Source organism: Pleurodeles waltl, chromosome 4_2 (genome assembly GCF_031143425.1).
Source record: "Pleurodeles waltl isolate 20211129_DDA chromosome 4_2, aPleWal1.hap1.20221129, whole genome shotgun sequence".
In the NCBI taxonomy this organism is placed as follows: Eukaryota; Metazoa; Chordata; class Amphibia; order Caudata; family Salamandridae; genus Pleurodeles; species Pleurodeles waltl.
The window spans coordinates 505027329-505049572 of NC_090443.1; the positions used below are offsets into that span (position 1 = coordinate 505027329).

Genomic DNA, 22244 nt, shown 5'->3' on the forward strand with positions numbered 1-22244 from the left:
ATGCCTCTGGGCATAACATCCAGGAACTGGTTGTGGACAGTCAAAGTTGTCTGAGATATCCCACTTGAGTCTCCCACGCCATTCTGAAAGGAGAAAGATGCACGGAAGTGTAACACTGTCATGATCTTCACAATAAGTGGGATGGTGGTCTAGATTCTGATGCTGGCAACAGTTCGGAGAGTCACTGCTGATCCAGTGCCTCAATGGTCAGCCCAGCCAACTTTCCCAGTCCAGGATTTTTCTTTGAACTTTGGGACTTGTATTATTGTATGTTCCACTATAAAACAGGTCCCAGAATTTAAAGGCAAAAAACCTCAAATGGAGCAGCACATCACACATGGACCTCGTAAAAGTAGCGGCTATGTATGGCTGTATTTTATATTGCTGTTTCTTTCCTGCATGGTACGTAGATCCTGACATGGTCTGTACACAAGCTCATTATGTTGATCTAACTTTCTCCCCCTTGCCTATGGTTGTTGACGGTGTTTCTGTAAAATATAGGTTTTGATGATATTAGAGTACACGTTAGAATGTCACATTGGTGTAATACTGAAAACATACTGTGTTATTACACCAGTGACTTGTGACATGGCTACTACCTGAGCACTGGATGAGATAGGACTCACTCACGCATACACAAATTAATTTACTGCAGTCTGTAGCTTTTTTTCATTTTTAGGGTTAGGCTCCCTCACATAGTCATTATCTTAAGGCATACCAAAATACATTTTATCACTTTTTTAAAAATATATATTTTTTTATCAAACAAACATTTAAAAAATAATTTGTAAACATTTCTGTCATACTTGACAGAAATTACACCCTGGATGGAGTATCTCTATTTTATCTAATTGGGACTGTATAGTTGTCATTGACGAAAGCAACACAGCGGATGATAGATGCTTCTGCTGATGATATTCTGGTCCGCCATCTTCTCAGACAGTGCCTAAGTTGATAATGTTGTTTTTTTTAAAGGGGACTCAACATGGAGGATGCCTTAGTTATCTGTCATGGACGACAGGCAAGTAAGCTATGGTGAACCTTCCTTTACCGGGTGCCACTGCTGAACCTGTAGTTGGTTGATGAAATCCGTCATCTGCTGTGTAAGAGTTGGTTGATACAAACGTCGTCACATTGGCACACCCTTTTTTAAAGCCCATAAGTTCACCTGTTCCCCAACCACCATATACAAACGCCTCCTCACCCTTTGCTGTTCCCAAATATCTGCTCGGAAAACCATGGCTGAAGTAACAGGATACAGCACCCCCAACTTGACATCAGAGGAGCTGGAAATCCTGGGAAAGGGGGCTCTGCTAAGAAACAGCAAGCTCTATGGCCCAGTAGGTAGCCAAAACGGTATAAAAAAGTAAGACACACACAGACACACACACACATATATACATAAATATTCAATGAAAAAACAAAGGTTACATTAATTTTAAAGTTAGGTGCATTTGTCAGTGACAATATTAACTTATTTGAACTAAAAAAGAAAATCACGGAAATTCAGCAGTTATAGTTAGTAGCACTAACCATAACTTGCGCTCCATCATGCACTGCTTATAATCTTACACATGACATCACTAATGACGTTCTATGACATCAATTATGACATCACTGATGACACCTCAAATGACATCGCTGATGACATCCTGGTGACATCATCCAATGAGTGTGCAAGTTTCTTTTACAGTTTACACAGTGGCTGGTAACTAGCATTTTACTTCTCTATATAATTTTATACAGCTTGGTTCTAGCTAATGGATTTAAGTGTTTACCAAACTCATGTGCTCCTAATGCACCATAGTTGTGTAGAGGTATTAAACATGTTATACATGTTTGTATTCTAGAGTAACTCTGTGTGCAAGCCACGGTTGACCTGTATTCATTATGTTCCACACAACGTTTTGGTTCTGCACAAAAAGTTTCCAAGAGGAGAAAGATTCTACATAGTAGATACTAACATTTGTGAGCAGCCTTGAGTTATTAGAGAGAACCGTGTCAGCCTGATAATTTATACTTAACATAGAAGAGTGTGTGCACCAGGTACTATCCTATGTATGTGTGCTCAGTTTGCTTCAGAAGATGGGCATCTCTAAAGTTTTCACCACAGTATGAATGCTGCATAGTATCATCTTTAGCTCCTTCAGATCTTCTTTTATTTTTTGCAATACTGTATTGTTTGATAACTGTTGCATAGAGTGTACACTCTTCTAGGTAAAGGATACTTTTCAAAATAGGTTTAGTGAGTGTCATGGGTGTTATATAGAATTAAGGAGTATGTAGGATACTGTTTTATTTGAACTGGCATTCACTATTTTGGTTTCTGTCAACAAGTTATAGAAATTGACCACTGCAGTCAATGAGTATTTCTTGAATATCTGTGGTCGATTGTTAATTTGATCTATGCTACCTGTAAGGTATATGCTATAGGCTCGATGTTGCACATTATGCTTGTTTGTAACATCAAAGTGAGTTGTATGTGTAGTGGCAGTATTAATTGGTGATTTTCTCCTGAGCTTTTTTGTACTTACTGTTCAGCCTCTAATGTTATACTGATTTATAGAACAATATGTGTGAAAGCAAAGTTTGGATAATGTCATCAGTGAAGCCATAGTGATGCCATCAGTGATATCATCATTGATGTAATCAGTGATGTAATTTGTGATGTCATAAGTGATGATGTGGAACATGTCATGAGTGATGTCATATGTAAGGTCATAAACAGTGCATGGCGGTGGTGAAAGTCATAGTTTATGCTGCTAACAATGCTAAAATTATGTGTTTTTTTAGTTCAAAACATTAATGTTATCACTGACATATTTACCTAACTATAACGCTACTTTAACCTTTATTTTTTTGTGTGAATTTCAAAGGATTATTTTAAAGAAAAACAGATCTTTTTATTGCAGTTAGCTATAACGTTGCTTTAACCTTAATTTTGTTTCAGTGATTTTCTGTTTTTTTAATGTTAAGTAGTATTTAATTATGATAGGTAATCCACTCCCCCAGCCATGCATGACCTTCTGCTGTGTGCAGTGGGGGATTGGCTGCAGGTCCTGGCCTGTGACTAGGCCCTGCAGCCGACCCCCCACATGCAGCCAACCCCACGCTGTGTGGAGAACTGGCCACACTGGCACTGTGCCAAACTCCCTAAATGCAGCCAACCCCACAGTGCACACAGCCTTTGGCCGTGCAAGGTGGGTGGTTGGCCACAGTGCCTGGCCCTTAGGGACCCCGTCCCTCTGGCCTTTCTTATTTTAAAGTGAAGGGGGGCCCCCTGGCTCCCTCCTCAAGCATCATTAGGCCCTGGTCGCCCAATCTGGCGTGATATTGAAGGGGAGGGGGCACACAGCCCCCTTCCACTGGCCTATTTGGCCTTGGTGACCCCATCCCCCAGGGCCCAGAGTCATTTTTAAATGGAGGAGGTAGGGTGCCTTCCCTCCCCTGGCTGATTTCAGCCCTCCCGGACCCCATCCACTGGGCGCTGTACTGTTAAAGGTGGTTGCCGTTCTCAGGGCCTTTGAAGGTGCAGGGAGAGGGTCTCCCCATAAAAAAGTTAGTTTGGCCCCAGGGGGGAGGGGACTCCCTGGGGTCTCTAGAGGCTCAGGAGGAGGGCTGTATGGCACCCCTCCCCATATAAACTATTTTTGGCCCCCAGGGGTGGACTCCCCGGGGCCTCTGGAGGCTCGGGGAGGTGGGCCAAGCAGGCTCGGTGGCGCTTACAGATAGTAGATGTGGCCTATCTGCCATTTTTTTCAGTCCTGCAAGAGTTGTACAGGATTGTGAGATCCCAGGGGTGGCCCCTCTGGGTCCACCCCATGAGGCCTAGGGTGTCAGGGTATCCCTACCCTGCCCCCTTACATTATTTATTTTTTCTAAGTTCAGGACACAAGACTAAGTCCCCGAGTCCTGTAATGGCTGACAGCAACACTTTTCTCATGCTGCTGCCAGACAATTAGAGTGCTTGCTCTCATGGGAGTCTGACTCCTGCAGGAGTGACATGGACCAAGGGAAATAAAGCTCCTTGGGCCAATCAGAACACTCTATCTTTAAACTGTCGATCTCGCAAGAGTCTGTCGAAACTATTGCAGACCCAACCGTCCAGAGATACAATTATTTTTGTCCCTCAATTTCTCAAAACCTACTGAACGGATTTATACCAAATCACAAAAAGCACAATTTGCATACCAAGATCTAGATTTCTGCCAAATTAGGTGTAATTCTGTTCAGCTGTTTTTGCTGTAGCCAGTGTTAAAGAAGTGTATGGAAAATGCATGGGGATTTTGCATTTTGAAACTCCCCTTTTTTCTCGACCCTGCTTGATGGATCACCTTAAAATGTTCCTGTTAGAACACCAGCGACACTCTGAATCTGCTCACCTCAAATGTGTTTTTTAGAAAAGATTTTTAAGCATCGGATTAGCACAGTGCCGTCCACGCAGAGCTGTAAAACAACAAAAGTCTTTTACTACTCCAGGCACAGAATTATAGCTTTGCGTTGGTAAAATACCACCCAAGCCAACCTAAAATGAATAAAAGCAACCCCTGACACGTGTTTCACTACCATTACAGCTTTTTAGGGAGTTGTATTCATTTCATGTTGGTTTGGATGGTATTTTACCAATCCAAAGTTGTAAAGCTGTGCTAGGGGTGGTAAAAACGGCAAAAGACTTTGGGTCAGGTTTAGATGTGGTCGTAATGGGTCCGCTGCCACATTTTCGACGGAAACCTTGGTGGTCCGTACGCTCGATTTAGATGTTGGTGGCCCACAACTTTAACTCCTCCGAGTCATGGCGACCAAGGATTCCCATCTTCCGCGACAGCACTATCAGAAATTGTTGCTGTCTACGGGACCCCAACCACATTTACCGCTGTGCAGATTTGGATGTGCCCCACTGCCAGGCAAAATGTGGTGGTCTGACCTCCACTTCTGAGTTGTTGGGTGGGGGGTAAGGGGTGAAAACTCACCTTTTTTCCTGATTCCACTTTTGTTTCCAGCTGAACATACCACTGGACCAAAGGGAAAACACAACCCCCCTGTCCTTAGACATAAAGTTAGGGAACCCACCTTGACTAGGTACATTGGGTGGTCACTGCACATGAGCTTGGGACCACTGCAGACATAGACATGTCACAGTCATTTTTAAGAATTACTGTGACATGAGTGGGTTAGACACCGATAGAGACACAATGGCACACAACACATATTGCACACTTACACAACTGTCATTTTGGTGTCAGTATTCATTGCCAAATGAATGCTGATACCACAATGACGGTACAATCACACTTGTCAACTGTGTCCATGTGTGCACATTGCAAGTGAACCTGTACCTCTCATGTTGTGCTTTGAGTTGTGTGTGTGACTTAGTATGTGTAGGTGTGTGTGATGCGATTGGCTGGGTGAGGTGGAAGGAGCTGGTGTGAGTGATGTGGCTGTGTCATTATGTGTGTCACTTTCATATGGCATTGATATTGTGTTGTGTTGTTGCGTGTAACATTCATATGAGTGTTGTGTGCCGTCATTGTCGTGATGTGTGTAGTTGTGATGTTGTGTGAGTGTGTTTGTGTAGATGAGTGTGTAGTTGTGTTGGTTGATATGATCGTGTTGTGTGTGTATGTTGTATCAATAGTGTGTGTATGTTGTGTCATGGCTGTACGTCAATGTGTGTTTGTGGCATGTATGTGTTGTGGTGGAATCACAATGGATAATGGTGTGTATGTGGTGTGTTGTGTCGTCTGTGATGCAGGGGGACACATATGGCAAAGGTATAATGTATATATTTGTGTGTGTGATTTACCTCTATTCCACAGCCACTGCCATTGTCCAATGTTGATTGGGTCCTGCGATGTACTCCCTCTGCAAGCAATCCGTCGCCAGTACACCACCTGAAGGACTGTAACATCTAAATACAGTGGGCAGAACACAGACAATTTGACAGTCTTCATGGGTCCGCCGCCGCAAGGGTTTGACAATAATACCACCAAGATCTAAATCAGACCCTTTGTCCCTTTCTAGCTCGGCGTGAATGGCACTGTGCTAATCCTATGCTTAAAAACCTTGCTAGAAAAACAGACATTTGAAGTGAGCAGATTCAGAGTGTTGCTGTTTCAGGATACTCTAACAGGAGCTGCTCTCCACCTAAACATGGGAACTACCCAGAGTTCTCAGCTTCTTCTTGTGTGTGTGGGTGTATATATATACATATATATATATATATATATATACATATATATATATATATATACATATATATATATATATATATATATATATATATATATATGTATATATATATATATATATATTTATATATATAGTCAACTCCCTTCATTCCGCTATTGTAAAGATCCAGGCGCAAACCAGGCGCAGACCACTGAAGATCACCAAAATAGTTTATTTGTGCCTCACTCTGCACATGTACACACACACACACACACACACACATACACATGTAGCCTAAATATACTTACCTTTCATTGTAACGGCATGCATGGTAAAGATGGTAAAGGCATATTTGTGGTGAAGGCATTGTGCTGTAAAGAATGCGAGGTAAAGGTATCCTGCTGTAAAGACAGCGCTGTAAAGGCTTTCCCCCCTCTCTTGTAGGCTTATTTGAAATGAGACTCTCTTGCAGTCTACCACTCTTTCTGTGTCTAGTGTCTTTGGTGTGGACACCTACTGCTCTCTGACCACATGCTCATAATTATCATTCATACATATGTTGCATGACCATCATAAGCATATGGTCCAGCAGCGCAATGTGTCCTATGTTCATTGCAAGCATTCTTGGCCTAGTCGCATTTGTTGTATTTAAAAAAAAAGTCAAGTTTAGCATATGTGTGGTATGCCTGAGAGAAGGTGCAATCCACCAAGGTAAGGTGTTATACATCCACATCTTCTAAGCTCAGACTCTGTAGTCATTGTTCCTTTCTCTGGAGAGTGTCCACATTTGTCTTGTTTGCTGTCGAAAGTACTATTAATTATTAAATTAAGGGCACCTCCAACAATGACGTGTTGCTCCCTTGATTGCGAGATGTGTGTGATTGCCTGTCTAAGGTAATGTTTCTAACCCCCATTTGGTGCATATACACTGGCCACTCTAAGAAGGTGAGAGTCTACTATGCAGCAGATGGACAAATATATATACCCTCCTCATTCATTGCTTTTTTTATGGATCTCCCCAAATTTGTGTGCAAACTGGATAACCTGTCCTATGTCTTGGAATGCCCAGAGAAAAGCTACTGTGTTCGGAACCAATGAAACTTCAATTTAAGCCAATCTTTTTTAATCAGATGCATTTATAGAAGCAAACAGATGTCCCTCTCTGTGTTACACAACATGAATCCTCATCAGAGGTGAAATCAGACCATGTGTATTGACTATTTTAACTATGTAAGGTGGGATACTCACTAGACTGAGTAACTCTATCGCCTCCTGGTGAGTCTGAACACATTCCTAATACCAGAGACTGAACAAATTCCTAATCCCATTTTTGCTGAATGTGTGCCCCTTGTCAGCTTCCCGTCTTTTGTTTTGCACTTCCACCTGAAAAGAACAAAGTGTAATAAACAGATTTCTCCTTCTAACTTCTTTCCTTCAACCCTCTTCTTCCCTTCCATTCTGTCTAATTCCCTCATAAGAAATAGATTAGATCTGGTCTAGGATGCCCAACAGTTGCTCCTAGGCCCAAATCCTTCGCCATGCCTCTCTTATCCTTCCAAATTCATCCAGCCCTGTCCCCTCAATAAAATGTGTATGTATGTCACCTGCTTCTTCCTGAAACACCACTTAGGTGTCACCTCCTTTTAATCACTGCTTGTGCAAGGGTGATACTCGAGGTGGGAGTTCAGATGTTGTTTTCCAAAGTTGGGCTATGAACTCCTGCCATTCTTGCTGCACTGTTTCATGGACAGCGATTCACCAAAATGCCAGGGGTAGCGGAAGGTACTTTACAGGTCCTATGACCCTTATGTGACCTTACATGAACTTTAACCTGGTGGCATCCTAGGAGCTGGCGTCATGTGACCTTTGACAGGGAATCTTGCAGAAAGTGACATAACCTTACCTATGGCCTGATGACATTATGACATTACAAATATTGGCATCAGGTCTTGGATAACCTAGCCAACTTAATTTGACCAATTCAGATCTTCTTGCCTTAGGGCTGCCCCACAGACAAGCTGGCCTATGGCAGTTGGAAGATACAACAAGTGCTATTAGCATGTGTGCATCCATTTACATTGTTCTGCTGCTGTCACTATGTACCTACCTCTCTGCTCTTTTGTGCTTTTCTATCACTGTGCACCCATTTCTCTATCTTTAACCTCTGCAATGTGTGCCTGTTTTCAAACCAAGCTTTTCAAGGCTCTGGTACCAATACCACTTTTGCTAGTGAGTGTCATATCGTGCTACTCATCCCACCCTAGCATGCCAGAGCACTTCAAATCACAAACATATTATATTACACAGAGACGAGTCATACAAGTATGTGGGCCAATGTATTGAAAATGTTACTTTAGTCAATGAGGGCTACAAAGTGTAGGGGCCATACTGGTAGGCATTATGGCCCTCATTATGAACATGGCAGTAAACACCGCTCCGCCGGTGGTGGCGGTAACTACCGCCAACAGGCTGGCGGTCCGGACCGCCATATAATGAAGCACATGAGAAACAGCCAGCGGGCCAGCCACTCACCGCCAGTGTTCAGAGACATCGCCAATGGCGGTAGGCCTTTTCAGGCTCATTTTCAGCATTTTTCCGCTGTGGGTATAATGATGACAAGGACTGGCACCGCCAGGTAACGCATGGCAGTCTCCATTGTAAGTACAGAGGGGACTGGGAGACAGCACCATAGGCACCTCCCATTGCCACAAATTTCACACCCATGACTCAAACTTTGCCCCCCACCACCAACCCCATGCCCCCACACACTTAAACAGCAAAAATAAAAAAAAATTGTTTACCGGCACGGAACTCCAACAGCCACCCAGACACCCCAGACACACATAAGGACACCCACACTCACCCATGGACCCCGCTTGCCTTACAGTCTTCGGGAACCTCAATGACAGCTGTTGGGGTCCCATGACGTGTATGGGCAGTCCAGTTACCACAAGAAAGTATAGGGTTCACCGGTAGGTGCAGAGCTCAGTATACGGGAGACTGTCCGTGGGCTCTTGGACCTCATTGGGTTCAAAGGATGCGTGGTGTGGGTGTAGTGGTAAGTCGGGGGGGGAATTCCTTTTACGGACTAGGTGGTCTCACACACTATATAGTGTTATGCTTCATCATTTGATCACCTAGCCCCACCCAGGTAGGATAATACCACTTGAGCGGACTAAACCTCGCCGTTAAATGAATGGGAGGGAGTGCGTAAACAAATTTTGTCTGGAGATAATGGGATCCAGTTAAACTACGGGGTTATAAAAGCACCTAGGTAGTCACCTGTGTGCAGTCTACACTTTAATGGTGGTAACTGCTGGTGCGGATATAAACGGGACGGGACACCACGGTGAGAACAAGGACTCACTGGGTCACCTCACTAAAAGTTGGCCGACATGTTTCTGCCCTCTACTGGGAGCCGTGGACGGTCTGGGGCATTCTTCAGGGCATAGGACCCCTAACCATCATGCAAAATGCAGATAGATCAGACTCTCCTCTAAAAACTAAGAGGTGGGGGGGGCGAGGAAGAAACAACAAAATATTATTGTGCGTTGATAGAACGGGCCTACCTTGGGATAGAGAAGGTAAATCCATCAATACAATAACAAACCAAAGCGACCAACACAACACACTCTGTACAAGAAATAATGTAAATATACATACAAACACGTGCCACAGCAAACAAAAGTCATGCGGAGCACACAGTGAAGACAAGGTTCTTAGAAGAAACGGGAGTACATACCCTAATGAGAGAGGCAACTTGCCTCAGTTTCCAGGAGGGGGAGTGTCCCCTTATTGTCACACTCTAGAAGCGGTGGAAAGGAAAACGGGGGGGGGGAGAGGAGGGAGGCAAGGATAACATCTGTCAACAGATTTATGTATATGTGTATATATACTGTATATTCTGAATAATAGTGGGTGGGGTAGAAGATGCCAGTCCCTCGTTGCTAAACGAGGGCTGTGGTGGTGCCTCCTGTGTAGGAATAGACACTCACCGGTTGTCGGTATACGATAAGGTTCATCAAATATAAATATACTGCAACAAGAACTTAGCTGCCACTAAAAATCGCGGATACCATATGAACCACTTTTGCACATGCAGGTCAATATAAATGCAATGCAGGTAGTGCTTAGCTGCCAAAAGTAAGCGCAGTTACTCAGGTAAACCACAAGAGCTCATGCATACAGAGTTTAAAGAGTGCTCAATCATTCAGGCTAGTAGGCTTATCTATACCCACCAACATGGCAGGGGGGCTCACATATGATGATGAAGAGGTGACTGCAATTCTCTCGGCACCATCCCTTCTAGGCGACGCAGCCCTTTCAAAAAGCATGTCCCAACTAGTGGATTGGGATACGCTAGTAGAACTTAAGCGATCACAGGTCAAGACAATCCTACACAGAGCCGTTCTGACTGAATACCTACGCAGTAACACAGCACCAAATGGTCTCATTGTATCGAACGAGCCACGTATCTTCCTGGAAGATCTAGAATTCAGGAAAGACTGAGCTCTGATAGCATGGAAGTGCACACGAGACTGGCTGGTCCTGATAATCAAAACTGCGACCCGTCTATCAGAAGCACTTCTGATACAAATACAAACTAGTGAGAGAAACCTTAAAACAGGCGTTAGCATCCTGTCGTTCAAGTAAAAATTGGAAGAAACCAATAAGAATATAAATGAATACAGGGAGTATCTGACCCAGCAGAAGATCTCCAAATTCCAGAAAGATCTAAAACGGTTTTCACAAGAGAAAACATACCCATACACGAATCCCGATTATATACCAAAAGGCACCATGTCCGACAACTCCTCCAACAAAAATACTAGTTCGGACTCAGACAGCCATTCGTCACCCAGACTAGACAGCGCCGAGGACGCCGAGGCCAATACAGGGAGAGATGGAATTACCCTCCAATGATACTTTCATACCCCCCCCTCTGAGTCAACAATGGGGCTGGCCATCCCAGTACGGACCACCCACAAACTTTCAACAATCCCCCCCATTCTTTAATAACTCAGGACAATGGTCCTTTCCCGATCAGCCTCCCCCTTTTTTAGGCAGAGGCCAAGGGAGGGGAAAAGGGAAAAGGAAAGTGGTACACTGGCAATCAAGAGACGAACCATCGGACCCCCCCGAGGGAGAGCGCCCCGGGAACAAGCAAAACGCAGTGAAGACTGCGACCATCAGGGAAAGGGATAATGTTGTGAACTTGAGCGATAGAATCATTGATCTGATCGAATCAAAGGCACTCAATAAAGGCCTCAACTTCGTCCCCACCCCGAAAATAGACTTGTTCAAGACTAGGACAGAAATTGCCGAACTCTTCCGAAAAGTCCGCCTGAAAACTTTCTTCCTGGAAAGACAGTTTGAAGAAGCAGACAGTAACACTGTCCTACGACCGAACACTACCTTCTGTCCTACAACCGGACAGATGCCTCCCAAAGTATTAGCCTTCGAGAAACCAGTGTCCCGCAAGATCAATGGGCTGGCAGATTCAGGGCATGATACCTTTCACAACATAAGCTCAGAAGAGCTGACAGCATTAAAACATCTCACCACAGACCCCTCAATTACCATGAAACCAGACGATAAAGGCGGGGCCACGGTAATTCTACCAACAACTATGTACATAGAAGAATGCAAGCGCCTACTGAATAATGAACACCATTATAAACGCCTGTCTAGCGACTCCACCCCTGATGTCCAGGAAGAAATTGCCTTTTTTGTCAATAAATGACTGGATCACTAGACACGAGGCAGCACTCCTGCCTCAACCCAACCCAAAGATTCCGTATTTTTACATTCTTCCAAAGATACACAAAGGGAAGATTCCACCTCCCGGGAGACCGATCGTATCTGGTATAGGATCGGTCCTTGAACCTCTTTCCCAGTTTTGTGATGTATTCCTCCAACCGCTGGTGAAGCAAATCCCCACCTACCTGAAGGATACTACAGACGCCTTGGCTCTCCTCGACTCATTACCATTTGATAAAAACACGAACTCTTGATCACATTGGATGGGGAGGCCCTCTACACCAACATCCCCCAGGAGGCAACCCTGGAGGTTATATGTGAGCTGCTAATGCTAGCGACTCACGGACACCACCAGAATTCATTCTGGACCTAGCTCATTTGGCTTTGACTAGAAACTATTTCAAATTCGAAAATCAGTTCTATCTCCAGACACAGGGGACTTCTATGGGAAGTACGTTTGCCCCCAGTCTGGCCTGTCTATACGTAGACAACTTTGAGCAACAGGTGGTACTCCACGAAGATAACCCATACCATGAACATATCAGACTGTGGAAACGATATATTGACGATATATTGCTCATCTGGGCAGGATCCAGGGACGAAGCACATACTTTCGTAACCTGGCTTAATATGGCAAATCCCTTCTTGAAGTTCACTATGAACATAGGGAATGACCAACTACCTTTCCTCGACCTCCTAATCCATGAGAGCAATGGTTTGTTGGCCACAGAGGTCTACCACAAACCCACGGACCGGAACAACCTACTTCAATTCAAGAGTTTCCACCCAAGATCCCTGAGGGAGAATCTACCCGTGGGACAATTTCTGCGACTACGGCGCAATTGCTCAAATGCTGCAGACTACTGCAAACACGCTGATGCCTTAGCCACCAAACTACTAGAAAGAGAGTACCCTAACCACTTGATCAGGAGAGCTTACAAAAGAGCACGCAACAACAACAGAGACCAGCTATTGCTACCCAGAACTAACAAATCAAAGACGGAGCAGATAGTTTGCGTGACCATGTTTAATCCACTATCCAACAAAATCCAAAGGATCATCAGAGAAGGGTGGAAGATCCTGACATCAGGTGGTCTCCCCCTTGAACAACCACTGCATCCATTTAAAAGAGCTACCAACATTCGGGACATGATAGTCCACACTAGACCCATGAATAAACTCCTGAATAGACAAACCACCCTCTGGCAGATGCCACCACCAACCGGCCACCACCCTTGTGGGAACTGCAGTGTGTGTAGATTCACACATAAATCCACCACTGTAGATCTTGGCCTACGAACCCCGTGGCATTTAAACACTCTCACAAACTGTAACAGCAAAAACCGTGGTATACTTGATCACATGTCCATGCGGACTCAAGTACATTGGTATGACAACAAGAAAGGTGAGCACCCGCATCTGTGAGCACAGGAGTACGATAAGATGCAAGCGGGATGCTACAAAACTGACGAGCCACTATGTGGCTTAGAATCACTCCCCAGACGATATACAATGGACAGTATTAGAACAACTACCACCCTCAACCAAGAACATGCCACAGAAACTACTCTATTATGAGCAACGATGGGTCTGGAGATTACACACAGACACCAGCGGGTTGAATGATGACACCCCTTGGGCCTCTCTTAACAAATGACCTACCACCCCCTTCCCTACCCCTTACCCTTATACCCCCCTTTCCCCCCCCTTCGAATTTTATATGTCCCTCCTCCCCTGTCTCTTACCCATCAGCTCCCTTATGTATCCTCCTCCCTCGGCTCTCCTACCCTTGCACTTCTCTTTCACCCTTTCCCGTCCCTTTCTGGTTTGCTTCTTCTCCCCCTCTTCTATTTTCCCTCTCTCCTTTCTAACCTAACCACCTTTCTTTCCTTTACCTTCTCTCATTCTTCTCTTTTGCCTGCCTGTTCTTTCCCTTGCCTTCCCTCCTTATTTGTTTCCCCGTAAACTCCCCTCCCCACTCCAATCGTCTCCTTCCCTCTCTCCCTTCTCCTGCCTCCCTCCGGGTCTCCCTTTTCTTCTCATATCCCCTTACCCTCTGCCCTCTCTAGTGTCTTCCTTCCCCCCCTTTTTTTGCCACCCTTCTATTTTTCTTCCCTCCTCTGTTCCTCTTCCGGTTTCATCTTCCTATCTATTCTTCCCAATTTCTCTTCCCCCTTCTTTTATCCTCCTCTCTCTCTCCCCCCCATTCATCCTTGCTTCTTTCCCCCACCCTCCCCCTCCTTTTTCTCTCCCCCCTTCTCCTCCTTTTCTCTCCACCACTACCCCCACCCCTCCACCCCCACCCCCCACTACATAGGCCCAAGTCCGGACTCCTGGCTCCGGCTCTCAGGGCTCGCGCTGGATCTGGGGACTACATTCCCCAGATTCCTTAGCACGCGCGCATGCGTGCCGCCTCGGGAAGCCGGAAACACCGTTTCCCGGCGTCTTAGAGGCTATGCCCTGCGTCAGTGGAACAGCGCCCTGCCTCTCAAGACCGGCTCTTTCCGGCTCGAGTAATTCCAGGCAGGTGTGCTCTATCAACTGCTGGCTACTTAATCTGTCCCTACGCTGGACTCTACTCCTCAAGCGGTCCAGCGAGGGGTCGGGATAGGCACACAGCGAGCGCCTCCTTTGATGCAGTAAGTGCCTCCGCACTTGCTGAACGACGGATCTCCAGCTACTATACAGATAAGCCTACTAGCCTGAATGATTGAGCACTCTTTAAACTCTGTATGCATGAGCTCTCGTGGTTTACCTGAGTAATTGTGCTTACTTTTGGCAGCTAAGCACTACCTGCATTGCATTTATATTGACCTGCATGTGCAAAAGTGGTTCATATGGTATTCGCGATTTTTTGTGGCAGCTAAGTTCTTGTTGCAGTATATTTATATTTGATGAACCTTGTCGTATACCGACAACCAGTGAGTGTCTATTCCTACACAGGAGGCACCACCACAGCCCTCGATTAGCAACAAGGGACTGGCATCTTCTACCCCACCCACTATTATCAGAGGACACCCTTGTGTCCCACAGTATATATACACATATACATAAATCTGTTGACAGATGCTATCCTTGCCTCCCTCCTCTCCCGCCCCCACCCCCGTTTTCCTTTCCCCCTCTTAAAGAGTGTGACAATAAGGGGACGCTCCCCCTCCTGGAAACTGAGGCAAGTTGCCTCTCTCATTAGGGTAAGGACAGCCGTTTCTTCTCAGAACCTTGTCTTCACTGTGTGCTCCGCATGACTTTTGTTTGCTGTGGCACGTGTTTGTATGTATATTTACATTTTTTCTTGTACAGAGTGTGTTGTGTTGGTCGCTTTGGTTTGTTATTGTATTGATGGATTTACCTTCTCTATCCCTTCAGGCCTCCGCGAGGTAGTTCCTTGCACAAGATAGGCCCGTTCTATCAACGCACGATAATATTTTGCTGTTTTTTCCCCCACCCCTGGTTTTTAGAGGGGAGTCTGATCTATCTGCATTTTGCATGATGGTTAGGGATCCTATGCCCTGAAGAATGCCCTGAGACCGTCCATTGCTCGCAGTAGAGGGCAGAAACATGTCGGCCAACTTTTAGTGAGGTGACCCAGTGAGTCCTTGTTCTCACCGTGGTGTCCCGTCCCGCTTTTAGCTGCACCAGCAGTTACCACCAATAAAGTGTAGACTGCACACAGGTGACTGCCTAGGTGCTTTTATATCCCCGTAGTTTAACTGGATCCCATTATCTCCAGACAAAATTTATCTACGCACTCCCTCCCGTTCTTTTAACGGCGAGGTTGAGTCCGCCCAGGTGGTATTATCCTACCTGTGTGGGGCTAGGTGGTCAAATGATGAAGCATGACACTATATAGTGTGTGAGACCACCTAGTCCGTAAAAGGAATTCCCCCACCCCGACTTACCACTACACTCACACCACGCATTCTTTGAACCCAACGAGGTCCAAGAGCCCACGGACAGTCTCCCGTATACTGAGCTCTACACCTACCGGTGAACCCGCTACTTTCTTGTGGTAACTAGTCTTTCGTTGAGGGATCTAGTATGGGTCGTTTGCCACTTAATATATATTCCTGATCTCCCCCACCACTCTCTTGCAGTGTGATTGTGTATGGGCAGTCCCACACTGCCGACGTCTTTCCGCTGTCGTCCACACCGCTGCGCTGATTTGTGCATCATTATTTGGTGTGCGGGGGTTTGCCTGCTGGGTGGTGGTGGGGGGCTGTGTCCTGCGTTTCCGCCGTCGTTGGTCCTGGCGGTGGGTGTCAATTTTTGGGCGGTTTCTGTTTTTGGCATCATGATATGGCGGTGTGCCATCCACCGCCGTTGGCGGTCTTTTGTTCACCGTCACCACGGCAGTCGGCGTTGATTGCCGCCTAGTTCATAATGAGGGCCTATATGTTGAGTATTTGGTCTTGGGAAACAAAGGGGTGATCTACTACGTTTTCATGCAGTGCAGTAACCAAAGTTGCTGTGCAGAACTGCATGAAAAGGGAGAGAGCAGAGCGGCACCTTATCTGCTAAGATTTGGTGCTGTTCTCGCCTCCTGTGCTGATGAACCTTAAGCAGGCTTGTGCCAATGCACACACCCTAGCACCAGAGTGTAATGGTGATTGCTTGATGTCAAGCATAGGTTTTTTACTAAAAGGGTATTCTTCCAACACAAAATTCTATACTTTGACAAAGTTTAGCACTTTGCTACTTTGTAAATGCACTCTATGGTGAAGAACAAGTTCAAATTTGGAAACATTTGGAGAAAATACATCTTTTCATTAACTGTACACCTGCCTCAAGGAGGTATACTTTGTTGATGCTAATCCTTTTCTACCAAAGTTAGAAGATAGGAATTAACTGCAAAATCTATGTGTTCGTGCATGGGAATGTACGTGTACCACCAATGGCACTTTGTATTAATTTAAGGCTATTTTCCAGTGCAATTTGGGATTTCCACTGTGAAGTAAACCCCCACAACACTTTGCACCAGGTTTGCATCACTTTTGTGATGCAAACCAAATGCAAAGTGTTAGTGAATCTGCATCATAGACTCATGGTGTGAAATGTAACACAATGATTGAGGGTGTCATACTACCAAAATTGTATTATTACCCAAAGGAACCCTTTGTGGCAACCTTACATTTGACCGATATTATGGGAAAAACAATATGTTTCTGGATCTATGCCTTGGAATTTGCATGCAGTGTTATGATGCCAGTTCATAGCTCAATTTGCTATATTAAAAGAATTGTAACTTATGACCTCCAAGTAACAAAAGGATGTCTCTTAAAACAGCAGTAACCCACTGAGCTTTTAATCCTTGTGATTTACAGTGGGAACATTAACCCTTTTTGCTACTTTACCATGAGTCAAAACTGTGGCTAGACAAATCACAGCGGCCTCAGGATCAGTTTAACTTCTGCCCTTGCTTTGGACATGTGCAGCTTGTCTTTCCACTGATATAAGGTAGAATGGGTGCCACCATTTATATGGTACTCCTTTAGAGCCTAAAAAGTATTTAATAAGGCGAAAGAATCACCTTTGGTGCAGGGTGATAGCTTAAAGGTCTTGATAGAGCAAGAAATTGGCAACTTTAAAGCTGATGTCTCTCTGCTTGTTGACCGCTTCCATTATCATTTCCTTCTCTCAAAAGATGTGTATCCTAAACAGTATGTCTGGTGGGCCATTGACTCAGTTTGTCAATCCCATTGCTCTATGATGTCTGTCCAGGGTTATCTCGTCTTTGGATTGCAGGATCAATTTAATGATTCACCAGAAGACGTTTTCTATGTCAGCACCTTCTGCTCTTTTTGGCACTCTCCTTGTTCTTACATTGTATTATCTCAATCTGTTTTCTACATCTTCAAGGTGGGCCTATAGTACCATGTTTTATTCCTTTAGTGTAAGCAATTTCTGATACAAAACTTACTGCACATCCACAGAGCCATTTGCTGTGTCCTTCAGTGATGCCACCTGTTTCAGATTTCATTTAACGTCATACAAACTGCTACTGAATTGGAGGCGGGTTAAACCTTACGAATGCACCTGTCTTGGACTACCGTAAATATTAAAATATTAAAACTCTGTGAACTATATTGTAGCCCAATATCTATGGCTATACCTGTGCACAAATCACGGCACCTGCCACCACAGGGGCAATCCTGAACGGATTACATGCAAAAAGATATGGATAGTGCACCACTGCGCAAAGTCAGTAAAGTCCAGTAACACCGTTGTCTTTTAAAAATCTTCATTTTTTATTATTGCTTTTTCTTGAACAAACGAGCATACAAGTCTAGCATAAGGTCCTCTCTTTGTGCCTAGAAGTCCTCTCTGAGGCTTTGAAATGGATCTTCCATGAATGATCTTGTGATGGAAGCACAGCCTTTAATGTGTCCAGGTCAGGGGGCCCTCCCCCATTGAGAAGGAGGCCTGGTTTTGCCCTTCATGTCCTGTCTTTTAAATTAAATCTGAGCTCAACCCCTGGTAGCTATGGCATAGGGCAGACAGGCTTAACTTAGAAAAACATGTAAAGCATTTAGAAGTACCAAAGTGGTTAAGACGTTGAAAACACAACACAATAAAAGTCCCAAAAATAAAAAATAGAGAACATTTTCATGAAAAATGAACAAAATAAGACAAAAATCCCATAAGGGGAACATTAGAATGAATTTTTAAAGTTTTAGATAAATATAGCACTAACAACGAGTAACTGATCATGCTTTGCTGGGACAATGGTAAGGTTCCAGGCAGACTGCAATGGAATGAAAATTGGAAACAGAGATCAAGTTCATCTTATTCAGAAGTTTTAAATTCTGAAATGGAAGTCAAAAATCCTCAGCGGGACAAATCAGCTGAATGTGGCCGAGAGACATATTCTTAGACTAAGGCTCAATGGCAATAACATTCAAAAAGTTAAAAATTGAGGGAGAGTGCAGATGAAATTGGGTAGTCGTGGCTTCCTACACAGATCCGAAGTACTGCCCAGAACGTCTGCTGAGGTATTGTATAAGGTGTAGGACACAAGGGCAGCAGGCAATGATGGTGTATAATGCTGACCATCATTAAGCAGGTTCTAATTCCAGGCACTGATGAAAAAGACATTAGTAAGTGGTGGGTCAAAGCAACACTCACATTTAGAATGGAACCACCTCAACAGGTGTGCATGAGGACCGGTAAAAACGGTATATCATTAAGAATGTTAGATCACCCTTTCTATTTTTTTCTTTTTTGGGGAGTTTTGAATCAATTGATCAAGACCCAAAGGATGTCAAAGTGCTTTGCAGAAGAAACACTTACAGTACACAAACACTTACATATTGCTAGGGCTCCCCATTAAGAATCGTGTGGTCTCAGTCACTGAATGAATGATAACACCTTGGGAGAAAAAAGAGTATGAATACCTGTATTAGCCTCCTTCTTTTGAAACCGTGTTTAACACCCATGTGTTTGAAGAAATTAAACATTTTGATTATGGTAACTGGGAAAAACTCCAGCATATTTACATTATGCGAAGTCAGGAATTCTGTGCAATGCCTTGGTAATTGTGCTGTTTTCGTGTTTTAAGAATTTGTTGAGAATACTTTGATTGTATTCTGGCATGGTCTGCACTTTATAAAAAAATGGCAAAGCAAATAGGTCTAGCATGCATTTTCATTTATTAGCCAGAGCTAGTGGTTTTGCCAAAGCTGCCAATCACACTGAATTTGTATTTCAGCAGTGGCCTTGTGGCAGGCGCAGGAAACCTGCCAGGTATGCTGAATTGTATCAGAGGCAGGGAAGCTCATCGTTCTGGAGATGCCAAACGGTCGTTCCTCCTATGAAATCCTTTATATAAATCTTCCTTTTAGACCCCTAGCAACTTTGTTTTGCCATAAAGTTAACCAATGTGTCCTTCATGGATGAAAAATAAAATTGATCGCTTTTTGTATAATACGCATTCATGAGACAAAGGCTTGAACGTGTCAAAAAGTATGATAAGGGACTATGCTTTTCAGATATAAAATATTTCTTCATGCATGGATAAGAAATAACTTGCTAGTGGGTGGAAAGATATACCAATCAGCCAATAGCATGAGATCAAATATGTATAATCCTCTTGGCTATTCCAAGATGTGATTGACACTGCCACGAAGCAAAGTATGATTGGGCTCATCCAAACAAGACAATGGTTGAAAGAGACTGAACGAAAATGCACTACCTTGAAAACAACAGGACTATTAGAGAGCATTAATGCCAAGCCATAGCTAATTCATGCAATAAAATAAATATAAATAATGAAAACGTAATTGTGGAAATTCACTGCAAAGACAGACAGTATCAGAAGTTAAACGTGTAAAAATATATTTATTTTCACACTCGCATTTTTGGACTTAAGAGTACATACCATCTCGAACACCCATGACAGTGAGCAAGGTGCAGGACCAAGTGGCTATACATAATGCCTATACCGTATTTGCCATCATGAAGTAGAAAGAGCAGATGAAGTTTAAATCAGTACCAGGTCTCTGAGCTTTGTTGAAGTCCTTCTGAGGGCTGCTAGGAGTATCATTTTGCTGGTTGTTGCATTGTCTTTTTTGGGCATATCATTTGCATCCAGCATGAAAGTTAATGACGTTCATCGGGATTCACCTGCTCTGCTGCCTTTAGGTGGGTCATCCTGAAGCAAAATTGGAGTCAGGGTTGAGGTCGTTGGCCGATTCCTCAAGGAAAGTCTTCACAGCGTCTTCCTCCTTCATGTAGGGGGCAGCAACTCCTGAAAGACAGACACAGTTTTCATGACTAACAGTTGAAGGACTTTTTCTGTGGTGCAAGGATGTCTTAATTCTCAATACATGCATATTTTAGTTTCACTTCCCTTCCACGATCCATTTTCATTTGCAATGACAGGAAGACATTTTGAGGGAGATTTACAAGCCCCTTGTGCATCCTTGTGCCAAACTAGCGTCATTTTTTGTACAATAATGTGGCATTAAGGAAGCGATTTCCCTGTGCCATATTTACAAATTGGCTCAATGCATGCATTGTGCCACTTTGTAAACCCTTACACCACATTATGTCTGCGCCAGGCATAATGTAGGCAAAGAGGCGTTCCCACGCAGAGAGGCCCAAACAAATGGCACAGTACAATTTACTACATTTCACTGCTCCAATTTTGGTGTCATGTTTAACACCTGCTCAGGGCAGGCGTTAAAATGACGCACCCATAATCTCCTATGGGCCTCCCTGCGCTTTGCTGCACTAGTGTCAACATTTTTAGTGCAAGTGCAGCAAAGCACCACAATAAAGGGAAAAATGTTGACGCTACTGTTGTATTGTGCACCATGGTGTGCCGTATTGTAAATACGGCACACCAATTGTTTCATTAGAGGGAGATCAGGGGGGGCGCAAACAAAGTGGCACATCAATTCTGATGCACCACTTTCTTGTAAATATGGCTCTGTTTCTTGCCCAGTTTTTTAACTGTAAAAGGTCTCCATTAACGTCACAGACAACACGAGCAGAGCCTGATCTGCTGAGGATCACTGTAGGTCATATACTGGCCATCACTTTCTAAAAGTTTATGTGCTGTTTTATTTCTCACCTGTGTTGCACGTTTTGATCTTCAGGCTATTGGGTGATGTTCTTTAAGGTTCTGCCCTTTTCATGTCTTTGTGTAGTCTTTGTTGCACTTGTGTTAGGTAAGTTTGCATAAGAAAGCATGGGCATACCACAAATGGTCTCTAGATGCAAGAGTAACAAGCAACAGCTTGGCTTTTAGTCATTACTACTCATGGTGTCACCATGCTACCACAGTCCCTTCATCGAATACTGTGTTATTCTCTGACTTCTCAAAATGACTTTGATAAATTGACTAAGTATTGTTCCTATTAAATTTTCCTTTTCAGGAAAATATAAATATTTTCTTCACTTTCCTGGTTTCTGGACCACTATTGAGTGCCTTATCCCTTCTTGGCTTTAAGATGAAAGTGATATTCTGTCGAGTTCTTGAAGTTAATTATTCATGCCTGAAAGGTATCTACCACCAAAAAGCTCATATTATGTCTGGGGAAAAATAACTTAATCATGCTGCACCTCTTCTTCATTTACAGAGGCTTTTGATAACGTTTTGGAATCCTAGACAGTCGTCTTAATGCTTCCAGTACACGGCTAAAAAAGCTCTCAATCTGGCACTGATTATATATCAACTTGTTTCCAAGGTCAAGCTTCTGATGGCTACTGGAACTATACAGACCACATAGGTTTGTCAATGTAACCATGGGAATAGCAGGCAATGAAACACAATGGGGAACAGGGTTCTTTGCTTCCTGCCTCGCATGGTTCTGCTG

The 22244-nt window shown here is 44.0% G+C and overlaps 1 protein-coding gene across 1 annotated transcript in view; it reads right to left on the minus strand.

Annotated features, from left to right (window-relative positions):
- Positions 1-18161: 18161 nt before the first annotated feature.
- The window catches only part of LOC138293018 (uncharacterized), a 219897-nt gene continuing 215814 nt past the window's right edge, over positions 18162-22244 (minus strand). Inside the window, exon 7 of the mRNA XM_069231984.1 lies at positions 18162-20671. The gene's annotated coding sequence lies outside the window, so the exon portion shown is untranslated. The remainder of the gene's footprint in view (positions 20672-22244) is intronic.